The sequence below is a fragment of the Rhinopithecus bieti genome, unplaced genomic scaffold (genome assembly GCF_001698545.2).
Source record: "Rhinopithecus bieti isolate Rb0 unplaced genomic scaffold, ASM169854v2 scaffold_11944, whole genome shotgun sequence".
NCBI classification, from domain to species: Eukaryota; Metazoa; Chordata; class Mammalia; order Primates; family Cercopithecidae; genus Rhinopithecus; species Rhinopithecus bieti.
Genome location: NW_016807378.1, coordinates 2627527 through 2639308, shown reverse-complemented (window position 1 = coordinate 2639308; position 11782 = coordinate 2627527). Strand labels below are relative to the sequence as shown.

The 11782-nt window shown below is 42.9% G+C and overlaps 1 protein-coding gene and 1 long non-coding RNA gene across 9 annotated transcripts in view; one reads left to right on the top strand and one right to left on the bottom strand.

Moving 5' to 3' along the window:
- BTBD10 (BTB domain containing 10) overlaps positions 1 to 1631 on the bottom strand; it is a 72393-nt gene extending 70762 nt beyond the window's left edge. For 4 of the 7 annotated variants that reach the window (XM_017881562.1, XM_017881563.1, XM_017881568.1 and 1 more), the window contains exon 1: positions 1431 to 1631. The gene's annotated coding sequence lies outside the window, so the exon portion shown is untranslated. Of the gene's footprint in view, positions 1 to 855; positions 875 to 1430 lie in introns of those variants that run through there. The other 3 variants (XM_017881564.1, XM_017881571.1, XM_017881567.1) reach the window with 2 other exon arrangements.
- A 35-nt stretch (positions 1632 to 1666) lies between these two features.
- LOC108535529 (uncharacterized) lies at positions 1667 to 10036 on the top strand. Of its 2 annotated transcripts, none has more exons than XR_001887253.1 (3): positions 1667 to 2409; positions 8915 to 9003; positions 9855 to 10036. It is a non-coding gene; the product is annotated as an uncharacterized LOC108535529 (long non-coding RNA). The 2 variants fall into 2 exon arrangements; XR_001887254.1 differs by having other exon boundaries at positions 1669 to 2409; positions 9899 to 10036.
- Positions 10037 to 11782: the final 1746 nt, after the last annotated feature.

Below are 11782 nucleotides of genomic sequence, written 5' to 3'. Positions count from 1 at the left end.
AAAAAAAAAAAAAAAAAAAGTCCATCTGAAAGCTTTTTTGGGAGTGAGAAAAAAGATGAAAGAACACAAAAACATTGTTGAAACACTAAAAGCTTTTCTGACTGAACACTGTTACTCTCTGGTGGTTCCTTACCACCTTCCATGCTTTAGAACCTTCCTTCCTACTTTGTATGTATTAATATAATAGCAGTTAGGTCATACGCGCTGAGAAATGTTGGGAAAATTTATAAAACACATTTATATCATCAGAAATAATTCTTCTCACATTTTTTTTGTTGTTGTTTTTTTAACCAGTCTTAGTCCACTTTCAAATCCCTTCCCAAGTATTTTCTACTGCTTTCTGCGTTATATTCAAATGACAACTGCAGACCTGGGTTTCAGGCCTGAACTTCAATCCTGGACAGGCTCTCTAACACAGAAACTCTTTTGGCCCTTATGGCTGCATTCTTTATTATATCTCTTATTCCGATTTCTACAGTCTCTTTCATTGAAAATTTATCCCTAACCCCCTCTCTAAAACATTTTGATCAAATTTGTGTAGTTCGGAGGTTGGGAGGATAGGGGCGGGAAGGAACTCAGTTGTACAAATACAACTAATATCCTGTGCTGGTTCATTTAGATTGCTAATTTAAACAAAAAGCATGAAAACTCTGAAAAATAATAAATCTTCGTAAAATAATCTCGTTTGCTAAGTGCACAAAGCCACAAGCAAGTAAAGCTCTATCTTTCAGCATGTCTGGACTACTGACTTTTCAGCACAGACTCAATACTGACGAGAAAGCAGAAGCTGAAATCTGTGAGGCCCAGGAACAGTCACACTGGCCCACACTAACAAATTACTAACTGATGTCTCACCTTCCCCCGCCCCATTCCCAAAGATAAGGGTGTCAGGGCACCTGCATCTGAAGAAGAAAGACCAGAACCTTTTCTGTGCAAGTTTTAAGAAAACAAAGCTTTATCACACGTAAAACGGTTACAGCATAAAACCACGCAGCACATTAGTGGGGTATCACTCCTCTTCACCCAGAGGGAGGCTGCCCACCACCTTATTCCCTATTGTGATGCGCCCTCCTCAGGATGTCACTGCGTTCGTCTGAGATGACAGGAAAGGGGCGGGGCACGGGGTTCTTCTGCCCTGGAAAGGGATGAGGGTATCGCCTTCATCCCCGGGGAAAGGCCTCCAGACTCCCAACCCAAAAGCAGCAGCTGCAAAATTCAAGTCTTATCCCGGCCTCTCCTAATTGGGTGCTCGTGGCCGGAGCCCAAAACACCACCCACAGTCCCCGAGCAGGGTCCGGTCGCCCAGACCACCGCCACAGCAGCCTGGCTCTCACGCCCAGATTGGCCCCTCCGCCCTTTTCCTCTTTCGCCCCAGCCAAGCCCAGCCTCCCGCGCCGCCCCCGTCGAGTTCCCCAGCTGAGTCCACTCACTCTCGAACCTGTAGTCCCCCTTCAGTGCCCACAGAAGATTGGGGCAAAGGCCGAGGCCAGTGACACCGCCACTTCCTCCTCAGCCAGATCCCTCCAGAGGTTGCTGTGGAGGCTGCCACTGAGGCGGCTGCGCGTAGCACAGCCGCCCTGGCAGGTTGCAGGCCGGTTCCTCAGCCTCTTCTCGCGAGAGCGCGCAATGCGAAGAGGCGAGGCCAGCAGCATTCTCGCGAGAACGATGCTGTCCGCCCAGGAGTGGGCGGGGTACCAAGGGAGAAGGCAGTTGAGGGAGTGGCGGCCTCCGGTGGGATCTCAGCCTGTGGGCTGGCGGCGCCGAGAGGAAGGCGCAGCGCAACCTCTCCTCACAGACATCAGCTTGGGTCAACCGCGACCCTGGATCCCGAGTGGCTGAGGGCTGTTACCTTCAAACCTTTGAATCCCACGTTTTCCCATTGACTTTCTGTCACCGTTAGAGAAAAGCGGACAGTGTCTCGGTCACAGAGTGGGAGAAATATCGCAGGGACTCTTCAGGGAAAGCGTTTTCCTCATCAAAGCAAACTCCAAAATCGCTTCTGCCGGCGTGGACCAGCTGGAACCGATGAGAGTCGGTCGTCGTGAGGGACACCCTCTGTTCCGTAGTGTACCCCGCTGCTTATTTTTAAACGCTCGGTTGGCGGGAACCCGTATGCCAGCTGAAACTCCTTCAGCTTGGCTGCCTAGGAAACATGGAGAGTCACCTGCATGGGCTGGCTGGACAATAAAAACGGGAAAAAGTGTAAAAGACACAGTCTCCTCTCTCGAAGCTTACACCCTCGGGGCGAGACCTACAGGAAAATAGATAATCCCATTATTCTCTGATAAAAGCCGAGCTGCTTGCTTGCCTGAGCTCTGGGAGCAGACAGGGAGTAACCGGCTGTTCCCCGCGGCCTTGTGGAGAAAGCCTTCACCTGGGAGTGACACTTGCGCTGAATCTTGAGCATAAGTAAGTTCTCCAGTTTAGGGAAGAGAGGGAAGGGCATTGCAAGGAGAGGAAGCAAAGAGGAAGAGGATCTGCTTTGAGTAATTGGGTATGAAAACAGATATTGGAGCAAGAACTTTGTTGAAAAACCTTTAACCACTGTTTAGTTTGGATGAGAACACTCCCAGGCTCCTACCGTGTGATACGCAAAGTATTTTCCAAATCAGTGTTTATGCTAAGGAGATGAGCAGTTGAGCTGGACAATTACAGCTTCATCTTTGTCCTGTAAGAACACTTAGATGTCAGAAACCTAAGAGAAACAGGTTGTTGTCATAATTCACTAAGTTATTATAGCCAACATTTTGCTAAATTGGAAATTGCCAGTAATTTCAAGTTGTCTACATAAGAGCAATCTAATAGTAATTTTGTGATACAGTTTCTCAGAGAAACTGAGAAAATTCTCAGGCAAAAACCAAAAACGTCGTCAGTCTTGACTTATCAAAATTTCCTGTAAGCTCTGCTCAAAAGAAGTCATTCTGTAGTCCAAGTTAGGGCTAATGAGGTCCGTCAAACAGGAACCATTTTCTTATGTCAAAATAGAAGCTGTCCTCTTGTAAAGAAAGACTCTGGTATTTTGCTGTAGAGTTTCCACTCACCTTCCTTTAGACACATTATTTTCATATTACATATAAAATAATATGTATACTATATGAAAAATACTATATATACTATAGTTTTATTTGGCTTACCCTACTCGCCCTACAAATAAGCCCAACACTTAGTAGGAAAACAAAAAAGTTATTCTAACCCTGCTGATATGGTTTGGATCTGTGTCCCACCTGAATCTCATGTCAAATTGTAATCCCCAGTGTTGGAGGTCGTTGGATCATGGGGGCAGATTTCCCCATTTTTGCCATTCTGGTGATAGGGAGTTCTGGTGAAATCTGTTATTTAAAAGTGTGTGGCGCCTCCCCCACCCTCCCTCCTCCCGCCATATAGGACGTGCCTGCTTCCCTTGGTTTTCTGCCATGATTCTAAGCTTCCTGAGGCCTCCCCAGAAGTCCAGCAGAAGCCCTCGGGGTTCCTGTACAGCCTGCAGAGCCGTGAGCGAATTAAAGCTCTTTTCTTTATAGCAGTGCAAGAATGGACTAATGCACCTGCCATAGGCCAAGTGGGTGCTCTGTTAAGCGTAATTTCACATCAAGTTCTTGGAATTTTCCAGGAAGCATTAGAAGAATCATATGAATGAAAGACTTCGGGCAAAATATGGATACTTTGTTCCATGCTGGAATCTGTTCAAACCATCATACCCTACTTGGATGGGTCCTGGAGCTCATTTCATTCTGCTGTTCTTCAAAAACAAAAGAGAATGGGGGTTGGGAGAAAATATAAAATCTAATAAGGTCTCTACTGTTCTTTGCTTTAAAAGAGAATTAACCGGCCGGGCACGGTGGCTCGCGCCTGTAATCCCAGCACTTTGGGAGGCCGAGGCGGGTGGAACATGAGGTCAGGAGATCCAGACCATCCTGGCTAACATGGTGAAACCCCGTCTCTACTAAAAATACAAAAAATTTAGCCAGGGATGGTGGCGGGCGCCTGTGGTCCCAGCTACTCAGGAGGCTGAGGCAGGAGAATGGCGTGAACCCGGGAAGCGGAGCTTGCGGTGAGCGGAGCTTGTGCCACTGCACTCCAGGCTGAGCGACAGAGCAGGACTCCGTTTCAAAAAAAAAAAAAAAAGATAATCTTTCAAATATTAATGTAGTAGCACTGGTAACAGTTATACATTTGGTAGGTAATGCCATTAATTTAGACAATCACAAATCTGCTCTACATAATGATTTGTAAATGCTAGCTGACTGCATAGGCTAAGGTTCAGAACTTTAATGAAAGTCTTTCTTCCACACACCAAAGAGGTCAATACAGAAAGAGAAGTTTCATATAGTAGCAGTGAATAAACAAGATCATTTGGTAGTTTGTATTATAGCATGCTAAGGCAATATTGTTTCAAAGCAGATAAGACCACAGACCCAGAATCCTATTTATTGTTAAAACCTGGTATTTCTTTGCACTACTAAGTTTGAGCACTGCCATCTAATGGCAGGAACAGGAAAATCACCCGCAAAAATATCTCGAACCCTATTTAGCAAATACATTTATTAATCAAGACCCTGTGTAAGAATACCGAAAGAGCTGGGCACTGTGGCATGTGTCTATAATCTCAGCACTTTGGGAGGCGGGAGGATAACATAGCAAGGCTTCTCTACAAAACTGGAAAAGAAAAGAATACTAAGAGATTCAGATGATATTATACATATTCTGACAAAATGAGATGTATAACTAAATAAAAGGAAAATTAAGTTGGGTCAAAGGTAGAAATAATGTGTTATGGGAGGACAGAGATGAAGATCTTTTTTTTTTTTTTAAATGGAGTCTCTCTGTTGCTCAGGCTGGAGTGCAGTGATGCAATCTCCACTCACTGCAACCTCCGCCTCCCTGGTTCAAGCGATTCTCCTGCCTCAGCCTCCTGAGTAGCTGGGATTACAGGCATGTGCCCCCATGCCCAGCTAACTTTTGTATTTTAGTAGAGATGGGGTTTCACCATATTGGCCAGGCTGGTGTCGAACTTCTGACCTCAGGTGATCCACCTGCCTCAGCCTCCCAAATTGCCAGGATTACGGGCATGAGCCACTGCATCCAGACATAAGATAACTTATTTTATTTTTTCATTTTTGAGAAGACAGATAAAGATTACTTATTTTTATTTATTTTGATAAGTTTGATACCAAAAAAAATGCTTCTAACTAAAGAGATCAGGGAAGCACAGAAAAGGGAAAGGAAAGGAATGATGTCTAAGTGAGCCTTAAAGAATAGGATTCATGCATAAGTAGATAATAGCAAAGAACATTCCTATGGAGAGACCATCAAAGACATACAAATGGCTAAAAGTAAGTATCTTTATAAGGGGAACAATGAGCAATTAAAAGGGATAAATAAGAGAAAAGTAGATTTAAATTGAAACATAAGGACCTGGAATGTTAGGGTAAAGCAGAGGTCTGAAGACTTTTTTCTGAAACTTGTTAGCTTGCAATAGGGTAAAAATCTCAGAAGTTTCAGTTTTTGGCAAATACTATTAGACTTTTTTAGTGGAAATTGACAAGATAATCCATAATTTGCATAGAAATGCAGAAGATCTAGAATAGCCAAAAGATTTATGAAAAAGGTAAGCAAAATTGGAGAAGTTACACTTTGAGATTTTTAAAAATTTAGTTCAGGCAGGTGGCTCACGCCTAGAACCCCAGCACTTTGAGAGGCCAAGGAGTAAGGATTACTTGAGCTCAAGAGTTCAAGACCAACCTGGGCAACATAATAAGACTTCATCTCTACAAAAAATTTAAAAAGTGGGCAGGGTGGTGCATGCTTGTGGTCCTAACTACTCAGGAGGCAGAGGTGGGCAGATTGCCTGAGCTCAGGAGTTTGAGACCAGCCTGGGCAACATGTTGAGACCCTGTCTCTACAAAAAAATAAAACTAGGCCAGTTGTGGTGGCTCATGCCTGTAATCCCCACGTTGGTAGGCCAAGGCAGGAGGATTGGTTCAGCTCAGGAGTTCAAGACCAGCCTAGGCAACATAGACCCCAATTCTACCCACGAAAAATTTTTTTAATAAGAAAAAAATATTAGCAGGATGAGGGGGTCACATGCCTGTGGTCCCAGCTACTTGGGAAGCTAAGGCGGGAGGAACGCTTGATTGCTTGAGGCCAGGAGATTGAGGCTACAGTGAGCCATGTTCATGCCACCGTACTCCAGCCTGGGCAACAGAGTGAGACCTTGCCTCAAAAAAAAAAAAAAAACAGAAACAAACGAAATAAACAAAAAACTTAATGCACTGCTACAGGAATCAAGATATCAAGATGGTATGGTATTGGCACAGAACTAAGCATATAGAGCAATGAAATAAAAATGAGAGTACAGAAATAAACCCTTATATTCATGATTGATTGATTATCAACAAATGTGCCAAGAAAATTCAACAACGAAAGGATAGTCTTTTCAAAAAATGGGGTCTGGTGCCAGGGCAATTGGATATTCATATGCAAAAAAAAAAAGAAGAAGAAGAAGAAGAACTTACATCCTTACTGATGCCAGATTTTTCTCCATCACTTTGCCAGGCTCCAGCCAGCAATACCCCTTCCCAGGCCTTGCTCAGGCCTGGATTTGCCACAGGAGATGCCCCATCTACTTGGCTTGCTGTGCCACACCTGACTTGCATCCTGGCATGGATCCCATGGCCACCACAACTAGGTGCTCAGCCCCTGGAAGAAGGGGGTTTGTGAGTGAGCAAGTGTGGGGTCAGGACAGCTGTTCCAAGCGCCAGCACAGGAGTGGGCTCTGTGCAGGGTTTGTCGCTGGACCAGGCGTGTTGAACTGAGGGGAACACAGTGGCATCCAGGCAGTGGTGCCCACAACCCCAAAGCCCCAGAGGGGGTGTTACAGTATGCTAATTAGCTCTTTTAGTCCTGCCGTCTGCAGCCCAACAGATGGCAGTACTTTAACAGCTCTGTCAGCCCTCTTCTGTTGGCCGGCTCCAGCCCCGTGGCTCCAGGGCTGGCTTGGCCCTACCACTGCTTCCCATTGCGTGAGGAGGCTACCCTCTGCCAGTGGAAGGCAGAGGTCCACAGTGTTACAGCCTTCTTTGTACTTGTGTTGAGTGTGTACTGAGCTCTTGTCACATGTCCAAGAAGAATGAGGTTACACTGACAAAGGGTGAGGAGGGTGCAGAAGAATTTTATTGAGTGACAAACAGCTTTCAGCAGAGAGGGGATGCAAGGGTGGTCCCCTATCCAAAGTCAGGTGGTCTCTCTCTCACTGTGGCTGGGTCCAGGTCTTTTATGGACTCAGAATGGAGCAGTGCATGCTGATTGGTTTGTGAATATGCAAAAAAAGGCCAGATGAGCACAACAGTGTAAAAAACCAATTAGGGAAGGGTAGGTATATATAAAATAGGTGACGGGAAGAGATCAATGAGAAGCAAGCATGCCAAACAGGAAGAGAGGCTCTCAATCTGGTCTGTGAATTTACCCAGGACTTGTAGCTGGGCTTTAAACTGTCTTCAGCTTGAAGGTCAGGTTTCACCAGGGACTGGCCCCATGTCTGCCTAGGATTTGTCTTCCTTCTGCCACTATCATCACCACACATCATACAAAAGAAAATTAACCCTAATGGGTTACATGGACCTAAATATAGAATCACTCAAGGAATTAATCTTGCCCACTGCCCAGAAAAGCCAATGCACTGAGAACAGCAGATTTTCACAGCAAAGAAAGAGTTTGCTCACAGGGTCAGCCAAGTGAGAGGACAGGAGATAATTCTTAAGTTCATCTTCCTGAGAATTTGGAGGCTAGGGTTTTTGAAAGATAATTTGTCACGCAGAGGGCTACAGAATGGGGAATGCTAATTGGCTGTGTTTTGGAGGAAATCAGACAGGTATTGAGACTATCTTTGTGCAGAGACAGTTCCTGGGTGTGGGTCACCAGTCCAGGTGGCATCAGTTGTTCCACTGGAATGCAAAGTCTGAAAAATATTTCAAACACCAGTCTCAGGTTTTACAATAACAATGTTATCTATAGGGGCAGTTAGGGAAATTACCAATCTTGTGACCACCCCTATGTGACTCCTGAGCAGTATACAATGATTACTTATCTTTAACTATGCATATGTGTTAGCAGAATTCAGGCCTCTCTCATAATTCTAATTCTATGGCTTTTCATTAGTTTTTACAAAGGGTGTTTTGGTCCCTGAACCAAAGGGACCAAAGGGGCTATTATCATCTTTCCTTTAAGGTTAAACTACAAATTAAATTCTTCCATTAGTAAGCTTGGCCTAAGCCCAAGAAAGAGCAAAGACAGCTACGGTCACCTTGTGAGGTTAGAAGCAAGATAGAGTCAGTCATGTTAGATTTTTCTCACTGTCATAATTTTTGCAAAGATGGTCTCAACCTTGGATTAGTCAAATAGTTTCTAGACATGACACCAAAAGCACAAGCCATAACAGAAAAAAAATAATAAATTGCACTTAACTAAAATTAGAACCATTTGAGCTTCAAAAGGCAGGATTAAGAAAATGAAAAGACAAACCATACACTGAGAGAATCAACCTAAGGGAGAAACTGAGGCAAAATTAATATAAGTAAAGAGTTTATTTGGGCCAAATTTGAGGACTACAACTTGGGAGCATAGATTCAAGGTGCCTTAAATATATGCTGTAGTTAGCAGCAGTAAAACATGGATTATTTTTTTGAGATGGGGTCTCACCATGTTGCCCAAGCTGGCCTGGAACTCCTGGGCTCAAGCAATCCTCCCACCAAAGCCTCTCAAGTAACTGGGATTACAGGCACACACCACTGTGCCCCGCTTAAAAGTGGATTTTTAAAGGAAAAAAGAGGTAGTTGTCAAGTTGTTTACAAATAATTTATATAAAAATAACATAAGCTATTGATTGATTATACATTATTCTTTGTATCATACATTCCAGGAACGTGAAGATAATAGATGAGACAGCTACTCAGAAAACTATGGGGAAGAAAAGAACGATCAAAATGCCTTTAAACAACTGCCCTCAGGGTATGAGAGAGAGAGAGAGAGAGAGAGAGTGTGGGGTGGGGGGGAAGGGGTTATGACTGAAGTTTTCATGTCTCTTTGGGCCTGATAAATTTTGCAAACCTCATATAGCTCAGACTGCTCTGAAGTATGTTTCTTTCTTCATTTCCCCCTTTTGATAGAGATCTTTCTCTTCTGAAAGCATTGATCATTAACATTTTAGATTTAAATTTCTTCCATGTTGCTGGAAAGGCTAATTTCCAGGTAATCTGCCCCATGTCAAGGGAAAAAGGGAAGGGAGTGTGGCTTAAGAATTAAGTGAGATCGGCCAGGCACTGTGGCTCATGCCTGTAATGCCAGCACTTTGCAAGGCCGAGGCAGATGGATCACATGAGGTCAGGAGTTCAAGACCAGCCTGGCCAACATGGTGAAACACTGTCTCTACTACAAATACAAAAATTAGCTGGACATGGTGGCACACGCCTGTAATCCCAGCTACTCGGGAGGCTGAGGCAGTAGAATCACTTGAACCCAGGAGGCGGAAGTTGCAGTGAGCTGAGGTGGTGCCACTGCACTCCAGCTTGGGTGACACAGTGAGTCTCCATCTTTAAAAAAAAAAAAAAAAAAAGAATCAAGTGAGGTCCCAAGACTGAATTCATTGGCAATACGAAGGGATAAACCAAGGGAATCTCCATGAGGTCCATCTGCTGACAAAGGAACCACACTATGTTGGAAAATTTTAAGTCATGATTTTTTTGTTGTTAACCTTAGGCATCCAGAAATATAAGGTATTATCAATTTAAGTATCAAAAATATAATAAACAATAAGGACAATTATTAACAAAACAATTTGAAAAGTGTTCCTGTTCCTGAAGGTAACCAAATAAATATTTCATCTACTTCTTGTCCTGGTCTGAAGAACAAGGTGTTGAAGATCTCCGATGATGAAGATGTCCATGCAGACAGGGCTGCCTGATGTGGTCCATTCGATGTGGTTGAAAGGAGTGCTTTATTTGATGGTGTTTTCCAATAAACAAAATCTCCAAGTTGAACACCATGATCTTTGATGTCTCTTGCTGTTAAAAGAATCCTCGGTTAACTTAGAATTTTTATTGAGAAGCTTGTAAGGCCTTGGCAATAATAAAAAATACCACCTTTTTTTTTTTTTAGAAAATCACCTTTAAGGAGAGCTGGTTTGTAAGCTCCTTTTTTCAGGGGCATGGGACTTCTCATGATCACTTCAATGGGAAAGAGCTGATGTATTCCAAGCAGGGTAGAATTTAAGCTAAGCAAATGAAAGAGTCTTAGGCCAAGGAAGGTAAGACGTTTCTGTAAGCTTTGCCAATTGATTTTTTATTTTCCCATTTGTGCATTCCACCAGTCTGGAAGTCTGAGGGTAGTATGCACAATGGAAATGCTAATTCATCTCTTCTCAATCAGCTTTCACCACACAACATTTATATAAACCTTTTATAAACTCTTATAATTGTTTTCAATCTTCTTTCTTTCCTCAGTTTTCTATATCCATTCAGTTTTATCATTTTTTTAATCTCTTCAACATAAAACAACCTTTAAAAACCTCTGGACAAAATTGCTTTCTTTTAACAAAATCACATTCTCATGCCTCCTTCATAATCCTTTCAACCAAAATACATCTTATTTTCTTACACACGGTATACACAATTGTTTCACTTACATCTAGTAATTTTAATTATGTATGTTAATTACAATTTTAACTCTTAATTTCTAGTGAAAAACCTAGAAAATAATTTTGAACTGTTTTATATCAGTATTTGTAGATAAATTTTAAATTAACAGATACAAATGTAATTAGTTTTCTATACCACATAAAACAAGATGCTAAAATAGACAAACTTAAACTTATGTTTAGTGATTAATATTTCAGTATTTTGCTTAGAAATGACTCCAACATTTTATGATTATCTATTAATTTAATACAGCATAAATTTAAAATAACACAGGAATTCTCTCTAATGTCTTCCCAGTCATCCTGGGTCCCAAGTACCCACATGGCATCCAGGATGGCTGTAAAGGGTGGAGCTCATCTGGGTCCTGAATTTACATACCAGGTCTAGAGCTTAGGAGAGAGAGCAGAGTTATGAAGAGGATGCCTGGAGGGTCCGACCCTACCCAACATAAACAGGAGGCATAGCTTGGGCAGGGAGGATATGTTGGGTTTGCCCTACACCTGGCAGCCTAGACACTGTGGACATATGTATGTCTTCAGGCTTCACCATGGCCACCTGTCTAGACCCCAGAATCCAAAGGCTCAGAATCAAAGATGTAAGCTCACAGTAAGGTATGTTCAAGGCTTCAGGGAAGCCCAACAGCCAGCCCTCAGAGCTTTGGCTCAAAGACAAATCAAGCATCAAAAATATCACAGAAATGGCCAGGCATAGTGGCTCATGCCTATAATCCCAGCACTTTGGGAGGCAAAGGTGGAAGCAGCACTTGAGTCCAGGTTTTGAGACCAGCCTAGGCAACATAGGGAGACCCTGTCTCTACAAAAAATTTAAAAATTAGCCAGGCATGGTGACACACACCTGTAGTTCCAGCTACTTGGGATGCTGAGGCAGGAGGATTGCTTGAGCACAGGAGTTCAAGGCTGCAGTGAGCTATGATTGTGCCACTGTACTCCAGCCTGGGCAACAGAGTAGGACTCTATCTCACCAAAAAAAAAAAAAAAAAAAAAAAAAAAAAGAAAATAAAAAAAATCACAGAAGCAACGGTTTTTTTTTTTTTTTGTATGTATCTTTGTTTTCATTTTGTTTGTTTGTTTGTT